The following is a 20390-nucleotide window of genomic DNA, read 5'->3' as shown; positions in this document are numbered from 1 at the left end:
TTATTTCAAAAGTTATTCTCAGTGTCAAGAGAAAACATTAAGTCTAAGCTGGCAAAGTAATTGTCTACCACAGTAGGTGAAAGTTGAACCACTTCATTAAGTAGATCAATTGTACACAGATGAGAAGCGACTGACGCCGTCAGCGTAAGTCGCATTAGCAATGTTAGCAGTTGATGGTACCGTGTGCCTGCTGGTCCACGTATCTCACCCTCCGCTAGAATTGCTGGTGAGACCTCAATGACTGCCGTCATCAGGATTGGTAGCCGCTGGGGACAACACAAAGCATGAGCCGTTACCGAACCAAGCAAAGCGTCATTATCCATTGACAGTGCTGATGGAAGTGTCAAACAAATATCTAAGCCTGGGTAAAGGACTTTGCTAGGCCCATGGAGTGGGCGTAGTCTTGCCTACTTCGCCCTTTGCAAAGTAGGCGTAGCAGGCTACACTACGCCCACTCCATGGGCGTAGCGAAGTTGCCCGCCACCCGCCTCCCTCCCGCCCTCCCCTACATACCTAACTTTTGTAAAGGCTGAAATAAAAGTAAATTGTCAGGACCCCGAAGCTTTAAGTAGGGTTAATTACCTCGAAAGGAGAGAGTCACAGTGCTGTACAGACACAGAGGAATATGTGGGCAGAGCTAATTCGAAGATGGCACCTTAGAAGAGCCACTGACTCCAAGCGGAGGTCAGTGGTCTAGCTCATTAACAGTAATCACAGGGAGTTTAGGTGAAGTGCGCGAGCGATGGGAATTGCGCACTTCACCAGAGTTTCGGCCCGAGAAGGAGTGTTCCGGAGGTATCGTAGGAAAATCATAGTTAGCGAGAGAATTCAAGCGACCTTCTGTAAAAATTAGTTCGCGAGGTCTGAAATTAATCTTGGCAGCCAATATTAAGCGCGTTTGAGGCTTAATGAGGAAAACTCACCGAGTTATCAGTTGAGGAGAAGTTCGAGTTATCAGCCCCAGGAACGTGAGAAGCGGAACGATATTTCACAGCAACCGAACGGAAGATAGAAAGGGCTTCAAACAGATTCGTTCCTGACACGAACTCGGCAATTCATCACAGGTGCACCTGAGAGAAATAACGAAGACGACAACAAAAGCTAAGTGTTATTTTTTCACGAAATGAATCTAGAGAATTAACTGTAATAGACTGTAAATATTGTGAAGAAGAGAGAGTACTTACCCAAAGGCGGACGTCAGGGATAAGAACTGCATGTGTGCAATCACACAAACCTGTAAATAGAAATAAAAAAGATTAGAAGACGAACAGAGAAAAGAATAGGTATAAGACAAACAAGAGTAGACAAACAAGTAAGTCACTAACAAGGGAGGTATAAATAATAAGGAAGCTCAAAGTTTATTAAGTGATAATAAAAGTAATTGTGTTAATTGGGAGACACCAGGAAAAGCGCTAGGAAGCAGCAAGGAAAGAAGAGCAGGAAATACAGAAGTAGAGAATAAGAAAATAGCGAAGTAAGTAGATTACCATAGTGAGAAAATCCAAATTAGTGGTATATCAGTACTGAGAACTGTCTTGTAAATTGTAGGTAAACACAGAGCTAGTTAGAGCTAGAAGCAATTATCCACCTAGTGAGAAATAGAAGAGAAGCAACATTCTGGAAGACATAAGGTAGGAAGAGTGAGATTTAGTTTTAAGATCAGTAGATAAGAAGTAGGATAACCGGTTATTAAAGGTTGCTTTTTCCCTTCAGGTTGACATGAGGTAGAAGTCTGCGGGACGGACTACTAGAAGTATTGACCAGAGCTTGTCTCTTCTCTCTTTTGTTATTTTATCCAATTTCCCCCTTCTCCAAAGGTAGGATATCTAGAGTCTTGTTTACTAAGCACTGGGTTGCTGCCTAGGTGGATTCGGGATCAAGCATCTCTGTTTCTGTGTAGTATAATAACCAAGTATTATTTAGTCTGACATAAATAAAATGCACTTACCTTGTCAGCTGCGCCCCGGTGCTCCCTCTGCTCATTCGCGCTGCCGTTGCCGCCGTCTTGGATACCAATGCGCATGCGCGGCTGCCTGCGCATGCGCATTTCTCATGAGAAATGCGCATGCGCGGCCGCCGGCGCATGCGCATTGGTATCCAAGATGGCGGCGACGGCGGCGCGAACGAGCAGAGGGAGCCCCGGGGATGCAGCTGACAAGGTAAGTGCCTTTTATTTACTTTTATTTCAGCCTTTACAAAAATTAGGTATGTAGGGGAGGGCGGGAGGGAGGCGCGTAGTGGGGCTACGCGAAGTGCGTGGGTGGGCGTAATTTCTCGCCCACTTTGCGTAGCTTCGCGTAGCCCCACTACGCATACTACGCCCAGGGTTACAAATATCCAACGCGCATTCCTCTCCACAAAGCAGGTCTCGTTGGGCAGGTAAGATGCAATTTTACCAGATTGGTCTGAATGACAGGAACCACGTGGTATTCAGATCTATCAAATGAGCCAAGCCAAGAATCTGTGATATGCGCTCACGATACTGCATTGCCAGAAGACTGTTCTCCATGGTAATCTGGGTATCTCTGGTGACTGGACATGCAATATCAGAGCAGAAGGAACAAAAATAGTATCCCTGCTACGAGTCCCAAAATGAGCGGCAGTCCGCTGAACACAGAGTGCACCAAGTTTGGAACAATGCCTAGGAGTGCTTCAAAGGGTGCTAACAGTCCCAAAAAAATAGTCTTAAATACATGTACAATACCACTGGTATCAGACATGTTTAATATACTACCTAACATTTCTGCGAAATGTATGGGGCAGTTTGTTGATAATAAGGCATGTATCTCCGCAGATGATCTTGCAACTTGCCGATCATACGTCTCTCTGGACGAGGTCAGTGGCACAGTTTTTTTGTAAAAGAATGGCTTTCATTCTGCTTAGAGTATCAATTTGTATAGAAGAGATGCTCAGTGAGAGCCATAGCGGCGACTCCCCGTCTATCTTAGTTTTAGGAAACAATAGTTGCTTACAGCAAGTGACCCTGGCTGACACACTAACGAGATAGGCTATTCCTGGCTTCATTCCACAACAGCTGTGATCATTCAACATTATGTAGCTCCCATTGGACAGTTGCCTAAAAATTGGATGTATCACTGCTGCTGGGGAACCCTGCAGGTGGCAGGATAAGTTGGTTGAAGAACCATTGCAGTCTCCATGTAAATTAATACCCTGACATAAAAGTGTACCCCTCAGTGTGCTTTTGCAATTTTTACCACTAAGAAATACCTCCTTTTCCCCACTCCAATTTTTGTGTGTGTATGGTAAATCCTAGGTCGACTTTATGTATTCTTTACCCAACCTTTCATACAGGCCTGCTGGTATGTGTTTCAAGCAATACTGAAACTGAAAAATCGTCACTGGCATTGTGATGGTGCCAAGTATTAGCCAATCTACGGCTGGTTTCTCAGAAACGGTTAATAGTAATCTTTCCAGTTTTTCTATGCTCAGCACCTTATAGTCTACTCCCCTCTGTGCCAAAGAGATTTGTTTATCTGTTAGGTTAAATCCAGTAAACAATGACGTGGTGTTGATTAGACGCCAAGGCACATAGCCTGAACGAATGTTTTGTAACGTCCATTCTAGCAGCATTATAGAACGCAATTGAGACTGTCCATGTTGTAACATGAGCAAGTCCTGTTCCACTATGTCTATGACAGAGGATACAATGCTGCCCAAAGAATAAATTCTGGATGACAGAGTCTTTAACCCATTGTCAACTACAGAGAGAGCTTTCTCTAAATTAATACAATCAATTTCTCTTATTCGTTCTGCAGTTTCCATTTGCTTGACTTTCCATGCTTCATTATAAGCAGCATAAATACCGGCGTCTATGAAACTTTTATGACGTGGTTTACGAGGTCCTAGTAAGCAGTGTCTCAAATCAACGCCATCTTTAAGTAAAGTTAAGTGTTTTTTTGTAGCCGCTCAAGGCACATTATTCCTACACTGTATGTTGTTATTATCCCTGGATGTTGTCTCTGGACATATCTTGGATCTGGCCTAGTTACTGTAAACCTGTGCGTCTTATTCAGGAATCTATCTTGACAGTTATTCGTGTCTGTGGGCCAGATTAACCATTTCTTCCAATCGGGATTTGTTCTGTTCTGTTGTAAAATATATTTCACGTGTACCTCCTCATCTGTAGTTCCATTACTATCAGGTGTGGGTTTAGGTATGGACGGTTTGTTTAAGTCTTTTATCTTAGCAGGGCCAAGACAAGATGTCCGTTGAACAGTTTCATTTAAGAACATTATTTGTTATGGGAATATGGAGGCTCTAAGTAATGCATCTAAACCTTGCACATGGCAGTCTATTGTGCCCCAGACATTTTTTGTCTCAATGTTGTCTTTCCAAAAGTCAAAACCTAATGTGGACAATTGAGCATAAAAGGCCGCAGAATAAATTTGCTCAGTATTAGTCAACATACTGTTCATTCCTGTCTTATTAACATTTTTAAAGTAAAATGTTTCTGGATTTGTGACATTAAAACCTGAGAAGTATGGAAATTCTTCATAAAATGTTTTTGAGCTACCCTTTGGTAGCATTGGACAATGTTCCCATTGACTATAAGTAAAAACATTTCTAGGGTTTGCAGATTTGTGCAAATAATGATTACCATAATGATTTAAACAATACATTTGTATATAATCTGATGAACCTTCTAAGTATTCATGTTTTGTAAATTTTACTGACATTTCTAAGTCCGCCATCATGTTATTAACAGTCTCAAAGTCCCAATCATCAGAAAAGTTACTCAAGGAAACCTTACATTTGTGTGGAATCTTCAACAGCTCTACAGGACCACAAATGCCATAATCAGTTCTGTCCCATGCTATACCACCATGTAGAGGAACGGCTGTGATGTTCACTGATGACAGGTCTCTTTGTTCACAATGAGATGATTTGTGTGGCTTCAGGAGCAAGTTGATGTTCTTACTTGCTGTGTCCATTTCACTATATTTTCCATCTGTCAGCTTTCCCAAACTTAAAACAAGAATGAGCCATAGTAGAAAAAAAGTACACCTAACACAATCCAAAATTCAACCCATGGTGAAACCAGATAAGTATTTGCAAGCTGGTGAAAAAGTTCTGTTACTTTTTTCCTTGAAAGTTTTATTTGCTGGCGTTGTTTCGGGCTTACTGGTATCCTCAGAAAAAGTGATGAAATAGCCAGAGGCAGTTCTGTCAATTGTTGGTATTGCATCCGGATTATTTGAAATCATTGGAGCTGCTTGGTCCCTTGACATATTTGTATAGTCAGATGCTACATCATTGAAGACGGGAGTTTCTTGAAGAACTGTTATTTGGGTTTCAAGAGGCACAAGTTCTATGGCTTTGTTGCATAGTCCTTCTTTTCTTACTGCAGATTCTTCAAAGGTGATGAGTCTCCCAGTTTGTACCTCTTTGATAGTAGCAAGATTTGTTCATCTGCTACACCTTTGGAGTCGACTGGGCCTACAACTTATTATCGGCCACATGGTGTGGTTTTACCAGGTCAATTGATATAAACTGGTTCTCCTTTCTTCCAGCAAGGGGTGGCAGTAACACTGTTCTTGATCCGTGGATTGCTAAGACAGGTATTGGGTTTCTGTAAGAAGGCCAAAATTCCTTCTTATTCGCTATTTTTTCTCTGACCAAATCCCCAATCTTTGGAATCCAGACAGGTCTTGCTGGTACAGGTGGTTTTTCTTCAGTTGTCGTTGGCTTCTGTAATGTGTTGCTTAGACTTCCTGTTTCATTTATGTCCTGCAAAACAGCCAAACGGTCTTTGATATCAAATGGTTTTTGTTCCACCACTGAAGTATGACGATCGAGGTCTTTGACAATCATTTTAGTACCAAAAAGAGTTTCATATGGTGTGATTCCACCCATAGATTTTCTTGGCAGATTGTTAAGACTATGTTGGACACTTATTAGATGTTGACCCACCTGTCACCTGAGCCTAATACCCTTGCTGTTATAGATTGCTTTATGACATAGTTTTTTCTTTCCACAACCGAATTTCCGTCAGGATGGAATGGCCATGGCCTCTTTGTAAGCTTTGGAGCTAAACGCAGGACCCTGGTCAGAATGTAGCGTGCCGATTGCGTATGTGCCGATAAAGATTTGCAAATCTTTATAACAGTTCGGGCGTTAGCCGAGCGCTGAGGCCACATCCAAATGAATCTTGAGCATGAATCCACTGCGACCATGATATATTTATAGTTGCCATCCCTTTGTAAGGCACCACAGTGGTCCAGGTAAACACATGCTAGTGGTTTATCTGAAATTAAAAGGGGAGTCTGTGCCGGGTGTTTTACTGTTGAAACTTTCATTTTCTGGCAGATTTCACATTCCAAAACATAGTTTTGCGTCTGTTTCCTCATGCACGGCCACCAGTGTCATTGCTTTAATAATAACACTTGGTGGAAACACCTGCGTGTGCAGAGGCAATTGCTTCATGTGCTGCTAAAATTAGTCCTAATCTATGTTCCATGTTTGGGATTACCCTATCCCCCACTCCAGGGATTCGAGCAAAAGGAACATTATTTGCATCAGTTATATATGAGTTCTTGAATGGGAAGCCTTTTGGAAGTGCTTTACCACTGTCTTTTATTAAAGCAGTGACAGCTTGCATTATTTCGCTGTCTATGTTTGAACGAGTGAATTGCAGCTACGGAAGCCGTTTGCACAGCTGCCTTCGCGGCTTCATCAGCCAATGAACTCCCTGCAACATGAATGCCATCACGTTGATGACTCAGAGTATGGATCATGTGAGTCTTTTGTAGTTCTTCCTGTACTTGAACTATTTGTTCCCAAAGCATTTTAGCTTGATTGTGCCACCTTTTGCATCTTTGAAACCGTTTTGAACCCAGTTCTGCAAGTATTCATTATAAGATTGGACGCAGTAATACAAATCGCATACTTTGAGTGTGGGGAATTCACAATCGGTATTTTCAAGCGCCATCTTGAAAGCCTGTAGTTCAGCTGGCTGAGCTGTACAATCTCCTAGAGATTGAGTTTTTGTGACAATAGGTCTGAATTTACCATCGTGCCTGCAACTTTTAACAATTGCACACGCTGCACTATAAGCTTATTTTCCCCCAATTGCGGGCTGTGCTGATCCTTCTGTATAAATTATACATCCGTAATGTTCTAGAGGCAGAATCTCAGTGGGCAGAGGACATTCTTGTTCGTAGTGTAGAAATTCTTGAGTTTTCAAGTAGAGGTCAAAAACGTATTCAATGTCTGTTGCAGCAAGAAAATTAACCCATTGTATCCATCTCAGATGTAAAGCTTTTGAATTCGGAATGCTCGCTTTTGTCACTGCCTCTGAGGCAGGTACAGGAGTAACAACATTTATGCGTCTCCCTTTTGCTATTGCAGTTTGAACCGCTGTCAAAAATTTTTCTGTTGAAGTGCATTTCATGTCAGCTTGTGTGTACCAGTGTGATTTATAAGCTATTGGTACCTTTTCACCTTCATTAAAGGTTAGGTACGTGAATCCGCATCTCCCTGGGATGATTCGGATTACAAGGTTGTGTACGTTTACGTCTGTCTGTTTGCACTGAGCGCAACATTTCTGTGTGTTTTCTAGTCCAATTAGTAGGTTTGAAATCAGGTTTGATTAATTCATAGAGAGGTTTAACCCTTTCTGCGTAATTTAGAATGTAAGTTCTTCCGAAATTCAGGAATCCTAGAATTGACTGTAAGTTCTTCAGCGTTTTTGGAGGTTGGAGCAGCGCGCAGTAGTATAAAAAAGTTTGCTGCCAGGCTTTTGCCTTCACTTGAAAGTTCGTATCCTAAGAATAGGACGTTGGGATGGGCAATTCTTGATTGTTTAAAGTTAAATTTGTACCCTTCAGAGGCGAATCCAAGTATTATGGTGTTCACCTGGTTCAAGTGCCTGTCCAAGTCATCGTCTGTTAAAATAGATGTCATCAACATAAGATAATGCCTCATTATCATACGTTTGTAGTAACTCTGTTACTCTGGCTGAAAATAACCCTGGACTATTCTTGAATCCCTGGGGAGACGACAGAAATGACTTGTGTCCCCATAATTGAGAAAGCGATCAAATACCTGCTATGAGGTGCAATATTTTGACAGAAGAAACCGTTTGAAATATCTAATGTGGTATTATATTTTTTGCTCACAATGTTATTCATCAGTGCTGCACTGTGTGCATTTTGTCCTGCAAATGTATTACAACAAAAATGTAAATGTCTGTAGTCCAAAACTAGACGATATGTATTGTCTGGTTTGGAGACAGGAAACAAAGGATTGTTCATGGACGAGGTGCATGTTTCAATCACCCCTTGGTATTCAAGTTGATCTAATTTCTCCTTGACCTGTTTTTTAGCTTCTTGCTTAACTGGATACTGCCTCTGAGAAGTAGGTTGATTTTGTAACTGGATCATATGGTGAGGAGAGTCCTCATCCTATCCCACATGATATTTATATAATGCTGGATCCTGGGCCACAGCCCATTTTCTGGCATAGGTGTATTTTTTATGAATAGTACCTTTCTCACTGCTCCATCAGGATTCAAGCAAGCCGGGCCGAAGACGGCTGAAATGCCAGAAACTGGTCCCCGGTAGCTTGTCTCCTTTCTGGTGAAGAATTGGCTTGGTAGTTTAGTCTGCCCTGTTCCCATGATGCACTGGGCCAGGGACAGACTGATTTGCATATAGCCAGGTTCTGAGCTGGGATGGGGCAGTGAGATAAATAACGGTGATGGATCAAGCCCTGATCTTTGGACTGGGTAAGAGTGGTCTGCTTAATTCAGACACTCTGTTCATCACCACCCCCTTTTCTGAATCGTTTTTGGCCACTATAGGTGTGGCAGGGTATACTCAGACATGAGTACCTTTCTCACTGCTCCATCAGGATTCAAGCAAGCCGGGCCGAAGACGGCTGAAATGCCAGAAACTGGTCCCCGGTAGCTTGTCTCCTTTCTGGTGAAGAATTGGCTTGGTAGTTTAGTCTGCCCTGTTCCCATGATGCACTGGGCCAGGGACAGACTGATTTGCATATAGCCAGGTTCTGAGCTGGGATGGGGCAGTGAGATAAATAACGGTGATGGATCAAGCCCTGATCTTTGGACTGGGTAAGAGTGGTCTGCTTAATTCAGACACTCTGTTCATCACCACCCCTTTTTCTGAATCGTTTTTGGCCACTATAGGTGTGGCAGGGTATACTCAGACATGAGTCCCTTTCTCACTGCTCCATCAGGATTCAAGCAAGCCGGGCCGAAGACGGCTGAAATGCCAGAAACCGGTCCCCGGTAGCTTGTCTCCTTTCTGGTAAAGAATTGGCTTGGTAGTTTAGTCTGCCCTGTTCCCATGATGCACTGGGCCAGGGACAGACTGATTTGCATATAGCCAGGTTCTGAGCTGGGATGGGGCAGTGAGATAAATAACGGTGATGGATCAAGCCCTGATCTTTGGACTGGGTAAGAGTGGTCTGCTTAATTCAGACACTCTGTTCATCACCACCCCCTTTTCTGAATCGTTTTTGGCCACTATAGGTCTGGCAGGGTATACTCAGACATGAGTCCCTTTCTCACTGCTCCATCAGGATTCAAGCAAGCCGGGCCGAAGATGGCTGAAATGCCAGAAACCGGTCCCCGGTAGCTTGTCTCCTTTCTGGTGAAGAATTGGCTTGGTAGTTTAGTCTGCCCTGTTCCCATGATGCACTGGGCCAGGCACAGACTGATTTGCATATAGCCAGGTTCTGAGCTGGGATGGGGCAGTGAGATAAATAACGGTGATGGATCAAGCCCTGATCTTTGGACTGGGTAAGAGTGGTCTGCTTAATTCAGACACTCTGTTCATCACCACCCCCTTTTCTGAATCCTCTTCGCAATGTGGGCACTCCCTGACAAATTCAGGTGGCCAGTCTTTTTCAGCATGAAGGATGTCATAACCCTTAGAGAGTTTTTCCCAAAAGAGTGCTCTTATTTTTCTAGTTATGTCCCCCTCTATCTGGAGTGTTACTTCATATAACTTATGGGGTACACTAACCCTGGTATCGGCAGTTTCAACTTGAATGTATTCATTCAAGTCCACTGTCTTCAGATGATCCTACAGGATCTTGCGAGCTATGGTATGTGCTGTCCAGCATTGTCTAGGCCCACTCCCCGTTCATGACTTGTGTCCTCAAGATTCTCATGTCCCAGGCATGTCAGATTTTTTGACTTGCTACCTTCTTCTTTGTGAATTGGGTTTTCTTATTTTTTTAAACATGGTGATCGTCTTTGGACTTCACACGTTCTTCCTTGTGTTCTGATCGTCCTCTTCTTTCCGATTTCTGTGAGGAGAAACCTCAAAACCTGGCTCTTCGACAGACCCCCTCCTTGATGGAATGGAACCTGCAACCCCCCACCCGCCCACCCCTAGCGCCTTGAGACCCTTACGGGTGAGTAGTCGCGCTTTAACAAACTCCTGATTGATTGATTGAGGATGTCTGAAAGGTATGAGAGGAACGTGTATCAGTATCTTGTTATCTATCAGGTGTTATCAAATTATCCCTGTTTCTGAGGTTATACCTCTTTTCAGAAGGCTCCTTTTGAGGAGACCTACCTCTGGATTGAGAACACTTCTCCTTAGGAAGTGTCTGTCTAGTATGTTCCCACTTCTTTTTAGGAGCAGTGAGTGTGTTTTTAATAAAAACTTTTTCAGGATTTTCTGTTAGTTCGGGTTTTACTGGTTTCCGACCCAAACTATCTCCACCCAGTTCCTCATAGGATTTTTCTATTATACTGGCCAGTTCGTACGGTTGCTCAGTTACATTAAGTTCTTTTAGTATTTGGCGGATTGCCACGGAAGCTGCTTCACCTTTAATATTAGCTAATATTATAGCTGAGACCTGCTTGAAATCTTTCAGTAACTTCATACTGAGATTTAAAGCAGGCTCTACCCCTGTATTCATTTTGAATCTGTTTCAGGACGTCTGGTATTACCGCCATAGATGGAACACAATGTGTTTTTTTCTGTAGATTGCAGCAAAGACTCTACCCCAAGTGTCACTGTCCTCCAGGTGTGGTGCGATGCCCATTGGTAAACAGATTGTTAGAATCCTGTGTTTCTCATGAGGTGTACTATCTGGAAATACTGCATCAATTTGAGTATTTTTTTTAGCTAACCAGAATGGAATTTGTTCCCTTTTTGTAGGTAATTTACCGAAGACCGATTGTAGAGTCTGTGGTGTTATTTTGTTTGTGTTCCCCTGATGAGGAGTGTGCTGTGGAATGTTTATAGCAGGTTGGACTGTTAGAGTCCGCATGATATATTGTACTAATTGTCTATGTATTTTAATTATTTGTTTTAGCTGAGCTAATAGTTCTACATCTGTCATTCTTTCAATGTCAGGATGTGGTGTATAGCTGGCTAGTACCGGCCATGTTGCTCCTGGTCTACCTAGTGCACCGAGCCTGGTAATGTGATTTTGATGTTGTAGGGCACCTTTAAACCAGAGCTGATGCTCTTGGTAAGTTAGTGGAATTTCAATGTCCTCGATAGGAATGTATTCCGCTGGATGTTCCTCTATCTTGTAGAAGTGGAACACATGTGTTCTTAGATTTGCTTCAGGGAAGATAATCCATGAATAGAATACCTCTGTCTGCCGATATTCGTGTGCCTCTATGACAAATATTAGCCTACCACCTCTTGATGATAGGCCATCTTGCATGAGCTTTATAGCGATGATTTTCCGTACATTTTCCGGGATGATTATAGCATCCGCACCGGTTTCTTGGAAATTTGTAAGGTTTAAACCCAGTTGGTTTGCATTTAATGCATCTCCACCGTTTTCTTCATCACTAGTCGACATTTTGTTGACTGAAAATTTGCAGAGCAAGTTTCAAGGAAACAAAGATAAGGCGCACAATATTTTGGAACACTCTATCTTTCGAAAAAAATCAAAAACTAATACATAGGATTTTCATCCTACTCAGTTATGGCGGATTTTTTATCCTTTAACCCAATGCAGACGTCTATTGGAGTATTTTATGGGAAAAAGGGTTCTCTGTGAAAAGCACGACTGAGTTACTCTAGTACCTAGCTTTAAATTAGTGCCTTACCAAATGCTGGGCGCCATGTAGTGTGGTTCCTATAGTCCCAATAGGCTCTGAGCATTGGAATAATATATCCTGTAGATGGGACGTAGGACTTAGGTCTACTAGGTCTCTATCGAATATATTAGACTTAATTGTGAGTGCCAGCTAGCTCAGAGAAACTTTCTCGAATAAACAAGAAGGGATTCGTTTCTGACAACCGCATAAACATGACAACTTTGTTTCCCCAAAATAAAACGTATCTTCAGAGTCGTAGAAACAATAGATAGATATTTTACTCAGTCATTCGTGCATGCTTTGTTTCACCAGAGGTGCAGAGAAATAGAGAGACGGGTGTTTTCAATTAAAGTATTTATTGCATAATTTTCTTTCTCATGTAGAAGAAATGAACTGTTACAATCGTAATACTGGCTGTAAAGTATAATGCATACATCAAGAAGAGTATTATAAAATAATACTGTAAAAGCATGGTATGGTTTCTAAGCCATAAAATACATACATAAATAACAACGACTAAAAAGTACTCAACTGGTGCTTCTAAAATACGCCTACCCCGATGTACCTAACCTAATTCTAGTACGAGGGAAGGAGTAAGTGTGGTGTAGCATAAGTTAAGTATTCTTTTGCCAAGAATCGATCCTAGATTTCTTTTAGGGTCTAATCAGCTCTGTAAATTGGTTTAGAATGAAGGAGGTCTGGTATCTCTTTGTCTCAGGACTCGATTTCCCAACACCCCGCAAGGTGAGCTTGGAAACACTGGAGCTGGATTTCTCGGCAAGAGAAAAGACAGCGTCTCTCTCAGTGCGTCAGCTGGAGGGTCGGCACTTGCTGCAGCGAGATGCGTCGGGCAAGTAGATAGTCGAACTGCTCCAAGCCACCGTGTGTTTGCTAGGGCAAGTGTTGACATATTTATATCTTGAAGGTGCCGAGTTTGACGTAAAGTTGGACATAATAACGTCATCAAAGAGTCGCAGTTCTTTGAAAAACTCCATGAGTTCTTGGACAAATCAATATTCAAGCAAGGAGAAGTCCCTAACTGCTGAAGCCGAGTTTTCCAAGAATCGTTGTGGCTTTTCGGAACTAGTGGAAGTATCCATGCCTGTATTTGGACTGCATGGGCTATGTCTAAATATGGTTATGATTTCTATGCCTATATAAGGACAAGGAGATTTATACCTATATAAGGGCATGAATCGGGAAAATTACACTAGGGTCCTAAAATGCTATAGAACACTGGGGGTTTGGAAACATTTTTATGAACGTTCGGCAATATCCCTAATAGGCCGATAATGTTCCCTATTACTTTATTGGCGCATGATTTCCTCATCATATTTTTCATTGTCCCATAGAGCTATTCTCCCACCCTTCTCGGCTAGTTTAACCCAGACCGGTGGTCGAAGTGGGAGGGATCGGAAGGGCACGTCATGACCCTACTTCTTTTATTAAAAAGATTCCGTTCCCCTACTTTCTATTTTCAAAACTCTGTCCCAGGACAGCAGAAATAGCCAAAGCATTCAGAAGGACTCTGTCTCTTCCTTACTGCCCAGAGAAGACAAGGACAATGTCTTCTGCTTTTCTGTGTTGGCAGCTGCCCACCCCTTCTTCCTATTATTCCCTCTCTTTCTGTCTAGCTCCTCACTTACTGAAAATAGTGAATTTAAGAAACGGTTCACAACCTCTCTTCCCTTCTTTCATTTAGTTGCTTCCCTGTGAAATGGATCCAAAAAAGAAAAACACTGGAAATGCCTTTTTTTCCTCACATTTTTCTATTCCAAGTGCACCCGCGGAATGGAGAGAAATAAAAAGGTTTTATATATGAAAAATAAATACATAACTAAATAAAGCAAGAGAGAGTGGGTGCAAAGTGGCCAGATTGGTTTTATTCACATCCAAACACACCAGCCTCACTTTACAGACTTTGCAGTGAAGCGCTACTTTTGTTTTCTCATCTTTCAATGAAAAACGTTATTGTCCCCAAGTGGGGAAGTTCACCATTCCTTGATGTATTGCAATACCTGGTTGATGAGTGGATTGGAAAATAAAATGTGTACCATGGATCTGTGTTTATGGATGTGTTCTTTTTAAACCATACTACTTACGTTTTGCAAGGATATAAGCAGTCGGCATTGAAACGGGCCCTGTAGTCATGTCCTTAACTTTTCATGTAAAGCCACTCGTTGATTTCTGATTAGTGAGTGAGAGATCGTTAAGGTAACCATATTGTTTCTGCTTATATTTCACATGCTTTAATTAATCTTGCATTCCCTATGAGTGTTTGCTTTTACTTTTTTTTTAGGCAGCATATTACTCTTATTAAGTGCATAATTTGAATTGAGACACATCCAAGTGTTTATAGCGGGCACAATTAGGTTGTAGCTGAAGGTAGTGCGAGTTTCTTTCCGTGAGGCAGTTTGGTGTTCAGTGGGGGAGAGGGTGTGGCGCTATGGCCAGAGCTGTCGGATTTGGAACTCCGGAACCGGGTTCAGCCTTCATGACCAGCCCACCAGGCCACTCTACTGAGGGAGCATATTCCCATGCTAGACCTTAGAAGGCCCCACTAGACCTTAGAAGGCCTGATGTCTTAGCACAAGCAGGTGTACCTTAGTGGTGTCAATTGTGAGTTAACCTTGATGGCCTGTCCACCACAATCCATACTGAAGTTCCTCTCCAGTCTTTCGGGCAGGCCTGCGAAGCAGCACACCCTAGAGTAACAGTGATCCAGTCACTGTGACTCTGTCACTGAGGTCAAGTGAACCTTGAGCAGGTTAGGGCAGTGCGAACGGTGTGACCACACTGGGTACCCTTTTCGGGAGGGTGCGTAGTGTTTGCAAGTATATTATTGTTTTTTTAAAAACGTGTTGCCTCCTTCCTGGCCTTCAGCAATTTTCAGCAACAATAAAATGTCATGATAACTTTGGTGATTAATGTTTTTCCTACAGCGAGATCAGAGTTTTGTGTAATGGAAGGGTTGACTCCTGAAAAGGTAGCACAGAGGGTTAATGTGACTGCTGCAAATAACATGTACCATGCAGATCACAAAGTGCACATAACAAAGTGCACATAATGTTAACTAGGTTAGTAGGTAACTGCTTTTGTCAGAGAGATCCTTTTGTTACTTGCAGTTTATAAGTTAAAATCCTAACGTAGAACTGTGAGCTACTAAACTATGCTGTCTACTAGTATGGTTGTCATGAGGCTTCTACACCTTGTAGTCCTTTGTCTTATGTAACATTTCCTATACAGTGATTTACACATGTATAAATGATTGTCTCTGTGTAGTGTGTGTGATGTAAAGTGCTCTGACACCGTACACTGGTATGAGTGGGTATCATGTACAGTTTTGGTCTTCTTGAATTTTTGGTTGTGAGGTATGCTTTGGTCTGATCAGTAATCAGTAGTTGCGAAAGCGCTCTGCTTAAGGTTGCCATTACATCAAACTTCACCATGTCGGGCCTATTGATTTATCGGCCCCCGGGGAGCGAAGTGGCCTTCAGAGCGGCGCTACCTGACGCCATTAGTGAACTGGCTACGGGGTGCTCCAATTTTTCCATCATTGGAGACTTAAAACTGCATTTTGACAACTCTATCAGTCCCTCGGTATCCAGTTTTGTGGCAGACCTCGAGGCGCTCCAGCTGAATCAGCTGGTGGCACAGCCCACCCACTCAGGGGGTCTTACCCTTGATCCGTTTTTCACTAATCTTACGGAAGCCTGCGTCACCAGCTACACACCTCTGGCATGGACTGATCATTATTTTATACAGCTCCACTGCCCTATTGTGGCTATTCAACCTAAGCCAGTGGTGTGCTCGGTTCCAAGACAACGCTGGAACAAACTTAAGCTGGAGGAGTTTTTCCACCTCCTATCGGCTGACCCATTTGACATCTTGGGATCGCCTGATCAGGTCTATGACAGGTTTTGCAACTGGGTATCTAGGGCTTTGGACACCCTTATTCCCGTGGTAACTTGTAAAACTGGAGCTGGTAAAGCCAGCCCCTGGTACGACGACTCACTGCGGGCTCTGAAGGTCTCTTGCAGGCGTGCAGAACGGGCTTGGCGTAAAGCCTATAACAGCACGAAGAAAGTTCTATATCTGTCGACTGTGAAAGTGTATCATCGGGCGGTATGTAGAACTCGTGCCGCATTTTATGCTGCACAATTCAGGAATAGCTCGAACCCGTCTAAGGCTATTTTTAAGGTATTGAAAGACCTCACTGCCAAAAAAGTCACAACGTCACACCAGAGCTCTGTCGAGCATTGTGAAAAATTGGCAGAGTTTTTCTTGGAAAAGGTGAATGCCATCTATCGGGCCTTTCCTTCGGTCACTCCCTCGGCTAATCCATCTTCTAAGCCGTTACCATCTGAGGGACTACATTCCTTACCTATGTTAACATCAGATAGCCTAGACACATTGGCCCGCAGAGTGAAGTCTGGGTCCCCAGAGGATCCACTTTGCCCTGATGTGTTCAAGGACCTAGCGGTACACGATATCTCACCGCTATGTTCCTTGATCAACTCGTCGTTAACATCTGGCGAGGTCCCACTGAAGTGGAAGCGAGCCATGGTTCGGCCTATTCTTAAGAAACCCAGCCTGGACGGTAGCAAGCCGGAGAGCTATCGGCCGATTTCACTCTTGCCGTGTCCGGCTAAGGTTATGGAGGCGCATGTAAATGCCGTCTTCTCGGAACATCTTCGCTGCGCAGATATCCTCGACGCAACGCAGAATGGGTTTAGGGCTGGTCATAGCACGGAGACGGCTCTGCTTTATATGGTGGAGCATCTTCGCTCCGTGCTTGACGCGGGACAAACGGCAGCGCTTGTGTTATTAGATCCAAGCGCTGCCTTTGACACCGTCTCGCACCCTATCCTTCTGCAGCGCCTAGAGGAGGCTGGTGTCACCGGTACCGCTCTTGAGTGGTTCCGGTCGTTTCTAACCAACCGGGCCTTAAGCGTGACCGTCCCACCTTACCAGTCCAAATTCCATCCGTTAAACCTGGGGGTCGCCCAAGGCTCCTCGCTGAGCCCTACGCTGTTTAATCTGTACGTAAGGCCGCTAGCTGAGGTTGTCAGGCAATGGGGTATGACCATGGTGTCATACGCCGATGACACCCAGCTAGCTGTTACGATCAGCGGGGATGCCGAAGTCGATGCCCCCAGGTTCCAACAAAGACTGCGGGCGGTCGCCAGCTGGATGACGTCCAACTGTCTCCAGCTGAACGCTAGTAAGACCGAGGTCATGGTTTTTGGCAGACAGCCGGAGCTGTGGGGAGAGAGATGGTGGCCGGGGGATTTGGGTCCTGCTCCCACCCCAGTCGCCGAGCTTAAGAACCTCGGGGTCTGGCTGGACCCTTCCCTCACGTTTGTGTGCCATACCAAACGCACGGCAGCATGCTGCTTTGGCATCCTGCGCGGGCTCCGTCCTGTGCTCAAGTTCTTCGATGCCCCCACCAGGCAACTCATGATCCAAGCTACTATCATCTCCAGGCTGGATTATGCGAGTTCCGTGTTGGCTGGGCTGAATCAGGCAGAGATCGGGCGCTTACAGAGGATTCAGAACGCCGCAGCTAGAGCGGTGGTAGGCCTCCCAAGATTCTGTCCTACCTCCAGTACCCTGCGGTCACTGCATTGGCTTCCGGTGGCCCAGCGGATCCAGTTTAAGGTCCTCTGCGTCGCCTATAAAATTCTGAAGGGGTCCCCAGCAACGATCCTCACGGACCTCCTTGCCAATTACATCCCAGCGCGACCCTTAAGATCTGCAGACCTTGAACTGGCCGTTGTGCCGAGCTTCAAGCGGAGTAGAGCCGGAGGACGCTCGTTTCGAGTGCGTGCGGCTGCCCTTTGGAACTCCTTTCCCCCGGCGATTCGCGCTATGAGAGATTTGCTTTCCTTTCGCCGCGCGGTGAAAACCTTTTTATTCCCTTAGTTTGTATACATATGTTTGTCTTTGTTTTAGTTGTGTTGTGCAGCTGCCTTGTCGGGCGCCAGGACGCTCCTTAGCTGGAGCATCTGTGCGTCAAATAAAAACGCATAACATAACATAACATAACATAACATAACAGTAATCCACTCTTGATCCATAGCTTCGTTCAATATGTCTGCAAGCATGTTAAGCCGTTGGGCTGTTGGATCTCCTGGGAGGCGCATGTAAGTGTTAACGTCCGTGACCATTGACTTTGGGCAATGTAATATGATGTATCCATTACTACTATCGCCCCGCCTTTATCCACCGGTTGCATGGTGATATCCGGGTTGTTTGCCATAGTTTTGATGAGTGATCTTTCCTGTTTACTAAGATTGTTGAACCTCATGGATTTAAAATGTATTAGAGACAAATCCTTTTGTACCAGGATTTCAAATGAATCCAGAATCTTATGAGATATTGGAGGGATAAAACTACTCCGAGGTTTAAAAGGATTTATTGTTTTGGTTGTCTCTGTTGAGTCAGGAGGAACTACGTTGGTGAAAAAATGGTGTAACTTTAGTAATTTCATAAATCTGTAGAAATCAGCCTCTACTTGTAGAAGAGATGTTCTGTTGGTGGGGACAAAAGACAACCCATGTGATAGAATGCTGTTTTGTTGTTGAGTCATTACATGTGATGAGATGTTAATCACGAAGTTACTGTCTTGCCGTTCCTTAGATATTTTCCATTTTTTCCTTTGTCCTCTCCTGGTTTTTCTGTTGTTACCAAAGCGCTGTTGTCTGTTGTTACCAGAGGGCGACGTTGATCTGGAATTTGGGATAAAAAAGGAGTTGAAGAAACTGTTTGTAGTGACTGAGCTGGTTCCGTGGATGGTCCAGCTATTTGTGCTGTGTGGGTGGATACCCTAGCTGGTGTTCTTTTAGTTGTCAATTCCTGGGTGGAGACCGTGCTCTCATCCAATGATGCAGTTGCTTTTTTGTTGTCAAGCCGTCTCCTTGAGTAGATCTCAGCCTAAGTATATTATTATTATTATTTAGCGATTTGTAGAGCGCCTGGTGACCCGGAGGCATCCCCGCGCTATAACATTTGTGGAGATCAGAGGAAAAAAGGGGGACTTTATTTTGGGAATAGCAGAGTTTTCAGTTTTTTCCAGAAAATCGGGTGGCTGGGTTCCATCCGGAGGGTGCGAGGAAGTGAGTTCCACCCAGAGGATGCTTTAACAGAAAAGCGTCGGCCGCCGGTACGTGTCTTCCTAAATCTGGGGACGTTGGCCAGACGCTCGTTATCCGAACGGAGGGACCTGTGGGCCTTGTATGGAGTAACCAGGTCTCTCAGAATAGCAGGTTCGAGACCGTTGAGCAGTTTGTGTGCAGTGCACAGGGCCTTGAATTCGACCCTTTGACGTATTGGGAGCCAGTGGAGGGCCTTGATTGCTGGTTTGGCTGAAACTCTGGAAGGGAGGTTCATGAGAAGCCGGGCAGCTGCGTTCTGCGTGCGCTGGAGTTTAGCCATGGTGGATTCAGGAGCTCCCAAGTATATCATGTTGCTGTAGTCCAGCCGCGCAAGGATCAGACCCTGGACCAGGAGTTTTCTAGATAGGGGCGGAAGTAGTGGGAGGATCCTGCGGATGGAGCGCATGAGGCCGAAGCAGGTATCTGCTGTTTTGGATGCTTGGGTTTTCAGCGACAGCTGTGGTTCTAGCCAGACTCCTAGGGTCTTAATTTCTTGTTTCGGGGTGGGAATTTCCCCGAACACGTCTGGCCAGACTGATGGGGGGATGGTGGTCCATTGCTTACCCAGAAGCATGACTTCTGTTTTTGACCCGTTTAGTTTGAGCGATGACTCGCACATCCAGTTGTGGATTGCCTTGAGGCAGTTCGGCAGATTGTCAGGATAGTTGTCCAGTTGTGAAAGGGTGACGACCAGTTGCGTGTCGTCCGCGTAGCTGACTATCTTGATCCCGAAGGGGGTGACCACATCTTCGAGAGGGGCCATATAAGCATTTAATAAAGTGGGGCTTAGTGATGACCCCTGGGGGACACCGCTCGTGAGGGGGAGGGAGGCAGAGTGAGAGTTGCCATCCCATACCTGGAACGAGCGCCCTGAGAGGAAGGATTCTATCCATGTGAGCGCCGAACCTGTGAGCCCTGCCGCGGCCAGCCGATGGAGTAAGACACGATGGTTAACTGTGTCGAAGGCTGCGCTAAGATCCAGGAGGATCACTGCCACTGACCCTCCTGAATCCAGGATGCACCTTGCCTCCTCGATGACAGCGAGAAGGGCGGTGTCTGTGCCGTGGCCCGGGCGGAACCCAGTTTGGGACTGCCGCAAGATGTTATTTGACTCTAGAAACTGTGACAGTTGCCCATTGACTAGCTTCTCTGCCATTTTGCTGATGCAAGGGAGAGTG

This window comes from Lissotriton vulgaris, chromosome 2_2, assembly GCF_964263255.1.
Source record: "Lissotriton vulgaris chromosome 2_2, aLisVul1.2, whole genome shotgun sequence".
Lineage (NCBI taxonomy): Eukaryota > Metazoa > Chordata > Amphibia > Caudata > Salamandridae > Lissotriton > Lissotriton vulgaris.
Note: the sequence above shows the minus strand (reverse complement) of the source record.